General features: G+C 40.2%; 1 protein-coding gene across 1 annotated transcript in view; it reads left to right on the top strand.

Annotated features, from left to right (window-relative positions):
- Nucleotides 1–16,177, top strand: part of ttll7 (tubulin tyrosine ligase-like family, member 7) — a 172,684-nt gene that overhangs the window by 574 nt on the left and 155,933 nt on the right. The window lies entirely within an intron of this gene.

Raw genomic sequence — 16,177 nt, 5'->3', positions numbered from 1 at the left:
TACACCCTGTATAACTGTGAGTTAGAAGGAGAATGAACGGAGAAAAGCACGTGTTCGGATGCAGATCTGGTCTTTTGATCATCCCCGCTATAGGATATGTGACCTACACTACACACAGGCCAAAACTTCCATCACATAATGATCATGAATTAACCTGTGCACATGAGCCAAGAACAACAAAAGATCAGGATCTATCTGTCTGTACAATTATCCATCTCATTCCACAGCCTCTATAGTCTCTAGCAGTAGACCTCATAATATAACGTTTGTTGAGAGGGTGTCATTAGCTCTATGCTGTAACAGACCAGTAATTCTAGTCCAACAGCAGATTACATCACTGATGTCTTCTGTTCATGGGAGAGAATGGTGTCTAGGAGAGGTTGATGTTGTTTGCTCATTGGTCCACTGTTGCAATAAACAAATTCGTTAAGCATTGTCCAGAGTAGGAGACTTGAAGATTTCTGGTGTTTTTTATTCCTCAAGTGGAGTGTTTCCTCAAAAAAACTGGATGAGAAAATAACCCATATTACAAAATGTGACATTAAAACATGTAAATAACTAAAAAAGCAAATAACACTGCCCAACAGCGACATCCGCAGTTGAAGTTACAGCGGGAGGCGCTGATCCAATTGACTTAAAAAAGACCCCTACATGTCTGCGGTGGGTTTAGTTTGGGGTAATTGATAATGAATGGATTAAAGTCACGTGAGAGGAGGCAATGTCCCTCCATCATGCTATGATTGGATATGATTGGTTCGAGCGATAAATCCCGCCTCTTGTTTAAGTGCGCATTCTCGAATTGTCCCAAATGAAGACATTTGTTTCTCAAACGGAAGGTTACATCCTACAAAGGCTGCATATCTCAGCTGCCACATATCAAACGTCGCTAAAGGCTGTCCATCGTTTCACGTCCTTCATTCGGCCTGTTTTGAAGGATGCTTTGGATTTATCCCAAGCGGCAACCTCCCTGTCTCCCTCTTGAAACCAACACGGAAGTGAATTAAACTGCAATTCATCGACTGGCCGCTTGAGGCTGACTGCAAAAGTGAGCCAAATCTGTATCTCCCCCATGTTAAAATGCCCAACTTTACAGCCGAAAAAATTATGTTTACAGCCTGGTGCCTTAAGTTGTTTTGGTCTATACAGCTAATTTTGCCCTTCATGACAACTGTGAGGGGGGTGAATTTTTTTATAACTCATCCGTTTAAATTATATTAAGCATTAAATTCCTGCATAATCAAGGGCGTGGCCACTTGAGTGACAGGTGGATTGCCGCTGCTGTTATTACTAGCCGTTTGTCTGCTCTCTGTTAGCCATCATGTCACCTCAGCTGATTCCAGCTGCTGAACTTGTCATCTCTGCCGTGTTTGTACTCTTTTCGGGATTATTTCATACAGTTTATTACACGCCGCCCTTATACCTTCGCCCACGCCGTTGGATTCCGTCATTGTCGAGTATCGAGAGAACAACCAGCGCTGTTCTTCAGTTGTTTTCCTCTGTGAACATGCACTCATGGATGTCTGACAATATCGTTGCTTTTTGGAGTTCAGATTTAAAAACGTCTAAGGTATAGAGGCCACACTCGTTCTGCTGTAACTTACCGTTGATCTTACGGAGCAGATAGACTATGTTATAATATGCTTTTAGTGTTCAATAAAAAGTAACGTTACCGTCAGATTAAATCCTGCAGGTGTCAGTGCTTTCTTTTCGTCCCTTAAATGAGCGCGGATTTCTAGTGCATTACTTGAACTTCTTAGGTAATATCTATCAAAATTTAAAATGGACTGAATAAAGCTCTCTACGAACTTGACGTGCATTGCCGCGCTGACTGACATGTATGCGCATTTATCACTGTCACACACACACACACACACACACTCAGAGCAAATATTGTAAGTTACTGCATGAGAATAATAATGCATCACAATACACGTTAGTCTCATGGTTAGTTATGTCTTTTAACTATTATAGTATTTCCAAGGGCAAAAACATAAACTTTAACTATTGGCTTTAGGTCTACTTCAAGTCAGCTGTCACTTTAGCGCGAGGCCAGTAGCACATTAGCTTAGCCTGAGCAAACTCGATCACGTCGAGCTAGGCGGGCGTAGTTTCAGCATCCAGGCACCTCAACACCACCCACGTCCCGCCTTTTTGCCCATTTTCGCTTATCCGGGAGTGACGCACTGTGAGTGACAGGTGCTTCCAAGATGGCGACGAGTGACTCCGCCCACTTTAGGCTTCAAAAACGCTCTTCAGAAACCTACGGGTGACGTCATGGATACTACGTCCATATTTTTTTACAGTCTATGATTTATCCTTCGTTTCCTTAAATCACACACAATTCTTTGCACACATTTAAATTCACGAAAATAAACGGACGGAAAACGAGTCGGTTCTGAGCTTGACTGAGTTTATTATGAAATGTAAGACAAAAATTATGTTTTGGACATGAAAGCATAGATGTTATCTTTTGTTTTGCTGTAAACTTAACACTAAACTGACAATAATGTAAGCCACTGGGAGACCTCAGATGACTGTCATTCACTGTATTGCATTAATTGGAAGCATTTATCCAAAATTAAGTTTTAAAGGGGTGGTGGATTGCGATTTCACTTTTTTCATTTTAAATAGTGTGTAATGTTGCTGTTGGTGACTGAACAGTATCTGCAAAGTTGCTGCGCTGAAAGTTGCTGCGCTAATAGCATATTAGTACCTTAAAGGGAGATTTAAGGTTACCATATATTGAGTTCCATTGTAAAAATTAATAAATAAAATTAAAATAAAAAAATAAAAACAGTAAAACATTTCTCAGAATGTCTAAGAAAGTACAGGTTTGGAATGAGGTGTACCCCAGTGACAAGCTAACATTTTTGCATAATCAAACACTGGAAATTTTCAGTGGAATATTTAGGCAGTTTTGAAATCTAAATACTAAACATTTTATGTTACAATTTAGTTTGTAAATGTGACTTTTTTGGGTGCCGATACGATATGTATTGCGATATTTTTTAAGAATTGCGATTTTACAAGTATTGCGATTCGATATTGCAATATATTGCAATTTTTTTAACACTAGACCATCGGGAAAAGTTAAATCATACACTTACACAGACTGTACCGGAGTCATATTTATAAAAACATATCACATCTTTCTGACGCTTATTTCAGAAGCATCATACAATACTTCATTCTCTTGAATAAATGATTCGATAACAAATACATTTTTTAACAGTCACTTGTCACCACTTAGTGGCGAAACAATGTAATCGATAAAAGTGTTATTTTAAGCACCAAGATGCTATCGTAGACATCAGTGTTCATATTTGAACTTTAAACTTTTATCCAAGTACTTCTATGATAATTTTAACCATTGCATCACAGAAATAATCATACTGTGAGGTTGAAAAGACTGTTTGTGAAGCTGTTTCATGACAGCTCTCTCCAGGTCAGCGGCAGCGCCAACACAGCTTTGAATGTTGCGATATGATTTTGTTAAAGTTTAATAGACAGACGAATTGAAAGATCGCGTGGGTGTTTGAATCAAGATCACAGTCTTTTAAATATTAATCGTGCAGCTCTAATCTCTTATCTCTCTCTCAGCATATGAGTAGCGCAATGGCTTTTCATTGCTTTCAGTCTCACGTCACGTCTCATCCACGCGTCCACTTGGGATATTACGTCAATAAACACTCATAGATAATGACACATTTTATCCTCTGTTGGAACGAAACTGGCTAACTGTCAACCTCATCTACAAGCAAGGACAAAAATAAAGCAATTGAATTTGAATTAATATCGATTTTGAAAAAAAAAAAGCGATTTTAGAATCATAAAAAAGAAAATCGCGATAGCTAGGTGAATCGGTTTTTTCTCCCATCCCTCTAATACGTTGAGGCTTTTCAGGTGAATAAATGCATAGTTCCGCCAAATATGGTTCTTTAAAGGGGTCATATAATGGTACATGCACTTTTATAAGTTGATTGTACTGAAATGTGTGTTGGCAATGCCTGTACGCAACCATCAAATAATGCTAAAAATCCATCCAGTGTTTTTGTTTTAATCTCCTTATATGTTTTCCCCTGCCTCAAATTGAGCCGTTCGATCTTGTGACGTCAATAAAATGGACGCCCCTCCCACGATTGACAATTGACAGCAGCGTTTCAACACAGACCCGCCCTGAGCGAGCTGTCATCGTAGTCCGCCATTGTTGATACACTGGAGCAGAATGGCATCTAAGCAATTGTGGTGTTCTGTTCTTGGCTGTAATAAGGAACACAGCAGTCATTTTAATGTTCCTAAATTTGAACTGCTGAAGAAGCAGTGGCTGAGTTTTATTTTTGAAGGGAATGTTCCCAACGATCAACGTAAATGCTTTTATGTTTGCACTAATCATTTCTCGCCAGACTGCTTTATAAACGAGGGTCAGTGCAAATCTAGTTTTGCAAAGAAGCTGGCCCTGAAAAACGAATCGGTACCAACTATTCTTGTTCCTGCTGCAACTCCAGAAGAAGTGAGTGTAACGTTTTGTTAACCTTTAAATATTAATCTTTGCAAATCACTTGCAATCTGTCAAAGAACTAACCTATACATCAGTAAACACATAGCATCTGTATCTCACTACTCTACCCTGCCAGCACATACAAAAATAGATCAAAGTGACATTACGTTAACCAACCGTTGAGAAGCGTCCTGTTCAAGCCTTAATTGTCAAACTTTTTCGGGGCCGTCATCTTGTTGCGGGTCTGACTCCGGTTTAAATTTGTATGGTTGCACAGATGTGTCCTCAGAGACTCCTGCTGCCATTCTTGTTCCAAAATATACCCTCAACTGTTGTCAAGGCAACACTCCACATGCGTTGTGTCAAAATGCCCCAAAGAACAGAGGGACGGAGTGAGCAAAGCTCATTATCATTTAAAGGCATATATGCACTGAAACGGCGTGCTGAAAACAGAGCTGTTTTTGACCAGGCATAATAAGTGTTTTCTTACAATACTAATGAGAATTTTTAATCAAAGTATATTACAAAGTTTTCATTAAGACCCTAAAGATTCATATTAACTTGTACAAAAATGGCATTATATGACCCCTTTAAAGCTACACTATGTAACTTTTTTAGTTTATTCTTAGCTAAAAACACTTAGTTCTTTCAAAAATATATGTACTCATTAATGTATATTTACTTCGTTCAAGTAATAAAGTATTCTCATGAGTTTATAATATGCCATTGAAAATACATATGGGTAAGGGGTTCTAATGTCCGTCGCCAATGTAGTGTACATTGGCCACTGTAGGAGTTAAAACGAAATCGGAATTGAGAGGAACAGAAACTAATATTCACTGGATGGTCATATACATTTTCACCGCTAGAGAATCACACAGTGTAGCTTTAATGGTCTTGCGGAAGAACTTTTGCCAAGCATGTCAGAGGTTCTGGGTTCTAATCCGCACTCATATAGTTTTTTTCCCCTCATCAAAACATAATATATGTTTATCAGTGGTTTTATATAAAGTAGGGACACTTTGTGTGCATTTAGTTTAGTAATTTCCCCGGAAAGAATAGAGAGTCTCTGCAACGGCATTAAGCGATAGATTGAAGCGTGCGTCCATGTGAAGACGTGTGAGCCACAAGAGAACACTGTATCCGGACCACTGATAGCAGCGGCAACGAGCACTTTGACCTCTTGATTTCAGAAACAACACATTTCAGTGCTAGATCACCTCTTATTTAAAGGTGCTCTAAGCATGCCACGCGTTTTTTAGGCCAAAACATTTTTTGTCACATACAGCAAACATCTCCTCACTATCCGCTAGCTGCCTGTCCCCTGAACCCACTGTAAAAAAAAGTGGGCTCTGCAGACACCCCAGGCTCCAAAAACGGCAACAAAAACAAACTGGGCTAACCCACACCACGAAACATAACAAACTGTTCCAGCCAATAACCGACAAGAAGGATTTGGGGGGTTAGGGCGCGGATGAGGAGGAGGGAGGGTCGAGCTAGCCTCCGTTTTGTTTGACAATACTTCGAACGTCCACAAGAAGTGACGTCACCCAACATCGCTTAGAGCACCTTTAACAAACGAACGAAATGTATGCTCTGCTAGTTAACTGGGGATGTTTTATTTATTTGTATTAGGTACATCCGTGCCGCAAGATGTTTCAAAAAGTGGTGGAGACACCTGCAAATTACGCCAATGAATGACAGTATTAGTCATCTTCCAGATTTAAATCTGTATTTTATACTGTTGTCTATCACTTAATGCCGCAGTGGCTCAAAACAATCAAAGGCAATTAAGAGATTAAAATATTTGTTGGTAGTGTTCTATTAAGAGCTTTAAATGTTGGTTTGTTTTGTTCTAAGTGAGAATAAGTGATTCCTTAAAAAGTATGAATGAAAATATGATCGTTGTTGCAAGTGAAAAGTCTGAAAAAGTCTGCAAAATCAGGCACGTAGTTTCAAAGCACAAGACGAAGAAGTAGATATCCAGGGAGACTTTTATTTAAATCCACCAACAGAAAACTAGGAAATCTCAGGAGAAACAATAGGACACAACCACTAAATATGACTAATTCCAGAACAAAGAGTAAGGAGAAACAGCGAGTATAAAGAGAGACACCAAACTAGGGAACTTAATGCACACCTGAACTGAGAACTCTAATCAATGTGTAACTATGGTGGCAAACATGTTGGGAACAGAGAACGTTCTTTTCAAGACCAGTGCCGTTCTTTCCTGAGGTCCACGAAGAACTCACCAAGTCTTTGCGCGCCCCTTACTCGGCCCGCCTGAAGACATCTGCCTCCGCAATGCTCTCTACTATTGACGGCGCTGAGAAGAAAGGGTACGAGAAGCTGCCCCCTCTGGAAGAAGCGTTGGCCACGCACCTCTGCCCCCCCACCGCTATTCGTTCTCTGTTCCCAACATGTTTGTCACCATAGTTACACATTGATTAGAGTTCTCAGTTCAGGTGTGCATTAAGTTCCCTAGTTTGGTGTCTCTCAGCCAGCCAATTGCTACTCGTCCCCGGAACGCCAGGGCACCCGACCCAAGATTGTGTTGGAACCTAAGCCTCGGAGGCCTTCCTAGTCAGACGTCAGGAAGAAAAAGAGAAGGGATGAGTTCTGCTGCAGCTGGACCAACCTCAAAAAGAACTTGTGCACTTTCCCCAACCTCCTTTTTAGTTCAGGCAGCTGGAAATGTTCAAACTGCAGTCAATGAGCCCGTTATGATTCACGCACCCCTGCAAACGAACGCTGTTTTTAACAGCTACCCAAGTAAAGCACAAAAAGAGCACTTTTCTAACTCACAACACCTGGGTGGCCGGGTCCCCGACACATGGTGGTCCGCCCCCAGACTGTATTCAACCCCTAGCCACTCGGGTCAAGGCCTGGGAAACCATCCCTGATGTGTAAAAATGGGGGCTGAATATAATAAAACGCGGTTACTCGCTCCAGTTCGCTCGCAGGCCTCCGTGCTTTCATGCCGTGGTCGAGACATTTGTAAGGAACAACGTGGTTCATGTCCTCCGCAAAGTTGGATGAAACTGGTGAATCTCTGAAAACGATTACGTCATGCAGATGCGTATTACGTGTTCAAACTATAGTGTTTCATCGCCATCTAATGGCATGGCAGCAGAATACAGCTTTTTTGTCATTTTCGCGTATCCGTATGAATGGGGATCGTTTTGTCACGTACCCTAAGACATGAATAGAACAGAAACGCATGACAAAACAAACTCTGAATGTGACATTACCACCCTCTGCCGGAAGGCATGAACTTGCGCCAAAAAGAGTCTGACCGGGGAGGGAGCGGGCATCCTGGAGTCGTGGCAGGTAACAGGCAGGTGACCAGGGTGGTGCCGACAGGCTAGGAAGCCTCCAGGGTGGCACTGGCAATACAGGTAACCAGAGAGGCACTGGTTGCTCGGGGATCCTGGGAGGTGATGGCAATTCAGGTAGCCATGAAGGTGTCATTAGCTCAAGGAGCCTGGGAAGTGCCAGCAGTAGGAAGCCAGGGACTTGCTGGCAGTACAGGGAGTTGCCAGGGTGGCACTGGTGGGACAGGGTTAATAGACATTTCAGAAGTGGTCCCTTTGGCTGTGAAATGGGAGCTTGAGACATTGGAGCCAGGAACTCTGGCTGTGATGAGGGTTATGGAATTTTCACTCCCTGGAATGGATTCTAGATTTTGATCCTCTGGAATGGACTCTGGACATGGTAACCGAAGAGTGGAGTTCTTGCTTAGAGCTGTCCTGATGAGCATGTTGGGAGGATCTGCTATTTCGCTGTCAGGTCTACACTGTTGGATACAGCTTTTCGGTGCCCGGGAAAAGGCTGAAGATATGGGTATGACAGTCCCTACGGCTGCAGATTCTGAGTCTGAGGGAGTGGGGCTATGACAGGCACATGTAATTAAGTGAGAGTAAACAATTTTCAAAAAGCATCAATGAAGATATGATTGGTTGCCTTAAAACAAACAAAAAAATCACATAAACTTTTGATATGGGGAATTATTATTATATTCAATCATTTTTTAAAAATATTATTATATGCATTTTTAGATTAGGGCTTGCAAAACTAATACTTTATGTTTACTGTATGTATGTAAGAGTTTGGTTAACTATACTAATTTCCACGTTTTTAAAATTACATCCATTTTGAGAGATGTAGCCTAATTCAAAACAGAAAACTTTTTAAACTATAGCTCATAAATATCCCCAAATAGTATAAATATTCATATAATAAAGCAGGACGAGGTCGAGGGCCGTGAGAGAATGGCGCGAGGCTGGTGGCATGATTAATAATGAACGACAGCTGTCATTTTGTTGTTTATTTATTTTATTAATTAAAGTTGTAGAAGGTTCGCTGGTTCCCGCCTCCTTTTCCAACAACATCTTACTTTGCTACATTGGTGCGGAAACCCGGGAAGAAGGAGGCGAGAACCGGCGAACATTCTACAACTTTAACAAATAAAATAAACAAACAACTGCTGTCACATATAATAAAACACAACATCATAAAACAGTCCAGGCCTGGTCCTCTCTCGATCTTCGCAGTAGTCGCTACTCCTTAATGCTTCCGCTCCTATGTGAGAGATACAAGGTGCGTCATGCAGGTGTCGCTCATTATTAATCACGCCATCCTCCCACGGCCCTCGACCTCGTCCTACTCGCCTCACTCTTATTAAATTAAATGTAAATTTATTAATTGTCCAGCAAAGACCACAATAATCAAGATAAGTCCTCTGTTACAGACTCCTATAGCCAGCTCCCAACTCCCACCATATACCGTATCCCGTAATGTATCCCAATCTTCAAGCAGAAGGAACTGGATGAAATATTCTGAATGATATCAATCCACAATCTGTGTTATTGAACAGAACTGAATCAACACTGAAATGACGTCAGCTGAACAGTGACACTATTTTCTTTTTTGAGATGCTTTACAGTAGAATTGAACTCTGTTTGCTTCATTGAAATCATTTTTTCCTGTTTATCCCCTGTAAAGCTGTTTTGAAAGTGCTATTTAAATAATGGTAACTTGACTTGATTTTGTTGTTTGATGAGCAGTTTGTTGCTGGGATGGTAAACACGGAAGCTATTTAAAATGTTTTAAATATGAGGGAAGAGCAAAACACTAAACTTGGTTAAGGTAGGCTATTTATCTGACAAAATTATTTGGCAAACTACAGCTACAGGTTTTATTTTACAATGCAAAAAAGCTCACAGGAAAAAGCATACATTGACAACAGCATAATCATTTATTAATAATGTGTTGGTTCTGTCTTGTATTTGTGTTCATAATTTATTTGTATGACAGCCTGACCAAAAATTATGTAGTTTCTGCAACACTTGTGGCACCTATGCAAGAATTTGGTTTTCATATGTGTGCCTGTATGCATTCTCTATTTTAAATGCTTGTCATTATATAAACTGCGTCAGAATATGTCGCAGCACGTTTCAGATAAACAACAACAACAAAACAATCACAACTTTTAAGTCAGGAAAATGAATACCTTGAATAATGAATAATTAATGTTTAATTACACATAAGTGTTTCATCAATACTTTTCATTCACAGGAAATACATTTTATAATGCTTTCAAACCTTTAATTTGCATCACTTCTTGTTCAGTTTAATACATTTGTCTATAATTTAATCCAACTCTTAATGGTTAGGGTAATCAATTAATTATTTGGTACATCTATAGATTTATATTAAATTTAAAGAAGATACCTTTTTTTGTGATTACCCTACTGAAAAAAATTTTTAATTTAAAATAAATTTATTTCATACTAAGTATACTACAAATCCATTAGCATATTTACAGACATGTCCCTTGAGACTTGATATGAATATTATAATTAAACTTTATTTGTAATACTTCTTTACGGCACAATGCACATTTCTTAATATTAAGCCTAAAATGTGTTTTAATATCACTATTAGTAATGATAGTATGATCTCTGTATAAAATCAGTCTTTAAATGCAAGATATTTAGTGTACCTAAAGTATACTTGCAATAGTTCCACTTTAGCACAATAAAATATACTTGTTGGACATCAGCACTATTTCTGGATAACTAAAGTGCATTAAGTACAAAATTAGTTGTTCCAATTTAGCAGACTTCAAGTATACCACTTTAGTAGCCTATACTAAAAGTACAATTGCAGGGTATTTATAAAGTTAATTTATAAGTACATAAATATGTAAATGTATTTCTAGTATAATTAGCATACAATAAATGTATTTCAAATACATTTTAGTATATTTCTTTTTCACTAGGGTAAATCTGACCTGTCATAAACATTTGGTCATTTTTCATCAGTATCACAGTGAATATCTTTGTTGTTCATGACAAATCTAGTCTTGACATTGCTGTTCAGTTATGTCATAGCAACCCTCATTTATGAAGGAGGATGACATGTTCATGAGGATGGCGATCATACACCTTCCACCTCCAGGTACTTGAATGGTTGCCCATTGGCCAAAAAGGTGTCCACAGTGTCTGGTTTTTGCCAGATTGAAACAAATGGGTTACTTGTGATGATTCACAGCAGAATTCAGCACCATCAGCCACTAAAACGATACTTTGGCATGATAAATTTGTTTCATAGAAACCTGATGCTTCTTCAAACAGCAGGCAATAGTTGGAAGGCTGATTGATGCCACACTGGCAAAGATGTCATGGCTCTCCTTGATAGCCGGCTTTAATTCATACAGCCGTATGTCATGAAGGAATCAGTTAAATGAATGATTCAATGTGTCAGGGTTGAGAAAGATGATAATTCAATTTGCAGGGTAATACAAAGTTTATTGGAAAACAGGAGTTCAAGGGTAACACTGAAGCCAGGGCTAGACTGGAAGGGCCACTGTCAATAATTGCCACAGATTGCAAAGGCAATGTCCATGGACCTGACCGCCGCCGGTATGTCCCTATGAACGGGCAAAGATTGCAGTAGACCAGCAGGAGGTTTGTTAGAAGACTTATCCTGTGAGCAAACTAAGCAGGCCGCCACAAACTGTCTGGCATCTTGTTCCATGTCTGGCCTCCAAAAAAGTTAACGGGAAGAAGCCAATGTTCTCCGCACTCCTGGATGGCAAGCCAGCCTCGATGCGTGACTCCAATTCAACACAGCTGCACGCCATGGCTCAGGAACAAACAACAGACCATCAAGGCACCCCACCGGAATAGCCATCCCTCGCAGAGCGAGGAATGCTCCTACCCCAACTTTATAAGCATCCATCTCCACATTAAATTGCAGATCAGGGTCTGGCCATTTGGAGACAGGCCTTACCTTCGCCGAATCTACCTTAATCCCCTCTGCAGAGATTATTTTCCCCAGGAACGGAAGAGTCAGCTTGAAACATAAATTTCTCCGCCTTGGCATACAACTGGGTCTCCAGAAGACGTTGCAGCACCTGGTGTACGTGCTGAATGTGTACCTGTTAGGAAGTAGAAAAAATTTGGATATTGTCATGGTACACAAAGACAAATCTATTGATCATGTCTCTCAACACATCGTTAACCAGGGCCTGGAAGACAGCTGGGGCATTAGTAAGCCCACCCTATATTCAAAGTGCCCAGTTGGGGTGTTGAACACTGTCTTCCACTAATCTGAACCAGGGGGTAGGAATTATGGAGATTCAACTTTGTGAAGACCCGAGCATCCTTGCAACAGCTCTTGAGCAGTTGAAATCAATGGCAGGGGGTACCGATTCTTAATGGTGATGTCAACTCAGCCCTTGATAATTGATGCAGGGGCGGAGTGAGCCATCCTTCTTGCCCACGAAGAAGAACCCCACGCCTGAAGGAGAAAAGGAGGGCGTGATGAGGCCAGCCGCCAATTATTGATGTATATATTTATCGATCTAGTGCTTTGGGTTTGCGAAAAGTGCAATATAAATAAAAAATATATTATTATTATCCAGTGCCTCCCTCTCCAAAAGATGGTGTCATGAATGGGAATTTCATCATGGAGGTCATTGTTAATGAAGACCTTCCTCCCGGAAGCGGTCCCAGCAAACATCCTCATTCCAGCTAGTTAAGGCAGCAAGAGTGGAGTAGGATGGAAGAGGATGGAGTAATCTGTCACAGAGTAATCCCGCTGTCTCAACCTGATGAGCTGGCTAGCGGCCTCCTTACCGGCCAATGAATGGTCGAATATTTTCAACGAATATCGGTAAGCAGAGTGAGGACGAATGCCACCTTGGTGATCTCTGAAGCATAGGTGGTAGGTTTCGAGGCAAAGATGATGGAACATTGAGCCAGGAATGAATGACAGGACATGGGACGGCATCATAGGGGTATGTGTGGACACTCTGGGTTTTTGAGTTTAACTGGAGTGAGCAGGTACAGAAGATGAGGCAGCCGCAACTGTGCTGATGGAATCCTGGTCTCTCTGCAACTCTCTAAGCTGTGCGGTAATGTCTGCAATCTGGTTGGCCATTACCTCTACATCACGGGTAGTGGTTGTAATCTGTGAGGCATGTTGTTCTAGCAGAATCCCCTGCTAGGTAACAGCTGACTGGACTCTCTCTGCAACTCGCGTCTGACCCTGCTGAATCCATAGCTGGCCAGATTGTACTGTCAGGGTTCAGAAAGAAGATGGTTAAATTCACAGGGTAATGCACAGTTTATTGGAAAACAGGAGTTCAAGGGTAACACAGAAGCAAGGGCCACAGTCTGACGGCCTTAGATTGCAAAGGCAATGTCCATGGAACCATATCAAGAGCAGCCATGAGCAGTCTGCACAGGAGGTCGAGGATGATGGCAAATGAGACGGAGAGCAACAGGCAGGGGTGGCAGGTGAGGCGGAGAAAAGTGGGAAGAAGATGGCGGCGAAGCTGTAGATGGAGGGAAGATAAGCCCAGTCCAGCAGCCAGGGAAACAGCAGACTGGAGATAAAAATAAAAGGGAAAAAACCCCAAGAAAAATCTGACCTGAAGGCAAGCCACAGAAGAAAAAATAAAACAAACAATTAAATAATTTAGGAAAAAGAAAGTAATACACTGGATGAAACAAAAAAATCAAAACAAAGCTGGATAAAAATCAGAGCTCAAGACAGTAAAAGAAAAGCAAAATGGAAATAACTAAGAATCTAAAGAAACCATCAACTGACAGTTGAACGCATGGCAAACACAACAGAACCACACGTGCCGAAGCATATTGCAAACAAACACAAAGCGCGTGAGTGGACAAACAAAACGGCACAGACACAAACAACTAGGCTGATCAAACCGGTGTCCTGACACAATGACTCACTCACTAAGACAGTGAGGCCCAGAAATGCGAATAGCTGCCGCAAAGACCCTTCTGAAAGCTAAATTGAAGAATGGGACAACCTACGTTTTCATGGACTTGAGGGACATGCGCCAGCCATTGTCTATAAAGTCCACAAGACCACTAGTTCACATGAAGTAAGCGATTTGTGACAGGAGCTGACTTGGTACTTTTAGTTTAATATTTAAAGTATTATTTCATTAAAAATAGTATTTTTATATTTCAGTATTCAAAATATTTTTAAAACATGAATCTCATAATTTTATTAATGCAATTGTAATTGCAGTGTACATATATCTAAATACTGCTTCGGATGCAGAATCTGTGCTAATTATCATTGCAAACAGATCCTTTGATATTGATTTAATTTGGTTGGTAACAACTTATTGTGTCGTAATGATTAAATGTAAGAATTTTACAAATGATAATGCATACATCTAAAAGGTTTATTATAAAACATATATATATATATATATATATATATATATATATATATATATGTGGAAAAATAAATATTTTCAATTCTCATTCTGAGCATATATATCCGTTTTACAACACAGGCATACATGACAGCCAAAATTAAAAGTTGTTGCTCGTAAGTTATTCAATAGACACATAACCAACATATATTTAGAAAGCCAACACTTTACACAGAGTTTACAGTTCAAGACTCAGAATTACTTATACTGTTATTAATATGGAAATATGTAAGCTGAAACATAAAAACAAAAATAAAAAAATAAGAATTTTTTTAATATATATAAAAAAAATAAGATATGTCTGTGTTGTAGAAACTTAGAAACGCAATGAAGGTGAAGCCACAAGTCTGCTCATGCTTAATTTCAAGTCTGAGGATGTCATCTCCAGAACTATGAATTTTATGAAACATTTTCTAATACCATGTCATGTGAGCTTTCAGAGAAGGCTGATAAGATGCTAATAACATATTTTATTGCCCTGTAAACACGCGTTTGCAGTCCATTGTCTAATGTCTGGTGAGGAGAATTGCCCCATTCATGTTTTATTGTTCTCAATCGACAAACCTTTCACACCTCTGTCATGAATGAGACCTAATCTTCATTATTCTTTTATCATTATTCCTTTATTTGTATTCATCCATTATTACTGTGTGTTCACACCAGATGCGAATTGAGCGTCAAATCCGCGCCTGCCGCGTCTAGTTATACGCTTGTACACTTTGAATCCATTCACGCATCAAGAGTGAAATTGACGCGCGTAAAAAACAAAAGTTTGAAGCGTAGAAGGCGAAATATGTTGGCGGTCATCTTTTTACAAGACAGCCATTGTTGATCGAGCATTCATCAAGAGAGTCACCGCTCTGTATTTGCTCTGGAGAGCAGAACAGAGGCGTAGGGATCATCGTCGCCGTATTTGGGTCCACCAGATCCTTCGGAGGCGAACCCAGTTTGGCGAGTTTCACCATTTGCTCCAGGAGCTGCACCTGGATGACGGGCGCTTTCAGCTGTACTTCCGCCTGTCCCGCGCCCAGTTTGATGTCCTGTTGTCCCGCATCGGAGCGAGGATCACCCTCGCCCTCACCCACCTAATCTGTAATTTATTTTTGTTTTGATGATAAATGGAGCCAGCCTAGGCTACTACAAAAGTGATTAAACTGTCCTGTGATTTTTTTTTCCCCTCACACAACACTGTCCAGACACGAACGACGAACTATGTTCTTGCACTAAAGTATGTTGGTTCTCTTTACATTAGAATAATAATAATGTTTCATATAATGTAGATTAGATATGGAATAAATAGCATACAAAATTAATGTCTCATATATTAAAATCAAGTTTTTATGTGATAAAATATTTACTTCACGTGACAGCAGCAAGCTGGCTCCTGATTGGTTAACGCGGCGTGAATTGACGCAGAAGTTCAGATTTTTCAACTCGGGCGGCAGACGCGAATTCGTGTCAAACGCGTGAATGCACAAAAAGCGATAAATAAATCATTCGCGCGTAAAGCACCAGATGCTCAATTCGCAACTTGCGTCTACCGCGCCTCGCTCTACGCCTCATTCGAGCCACAGGAATTTTTTACGTGCGTAACACGTCTTTGCATTGACTTAACATTGAAATTACTCGGGCTAGACGCTCTATTCGCGTCCATTGTGAACGCACCATTAGCCTTTACTCTGGCATTACATTGGTGGCCCATCTACACCACTTTGATCCCACTGTACATTAATCCACCTTTTATATGAATTCTTTCTAGAAAACAACAGAAAATGATTCTTTGGATCGTATGTAAATTTTTTTAGCAAATTAATTTATGGAATAGAAAAGCTCCTGGTGCGAAAGGTGCACTAGAGCTACAATTAGCATCAAGCTACATAACACAATTTAATAGATTAATATTATTATTTTATTCAAAA

This window comes from Siphateles boraxobius, unplaced genomic scaffold, assembly GCF_051911475.1.
Source record: "Siphateles boraxobius isolate OS27281-9 unplaced genomic scaffold, OSU_SipBor_1 5, whole genome shotgun sequence".
In the NCBI taxonomy this organism is placed as follows: domain Eukaryota; kingdom Metazoa; phylum Chordata; class Actinopteri; order Cypriniformes; family Leuciscidae; genus Siphateles; species Siphateles boraxobius.
The sequence above is the reverse complement of the archived record's forward strand: the minus strand, read 5'-3'. Positions and strand labels throughout refer to the sequence as shown.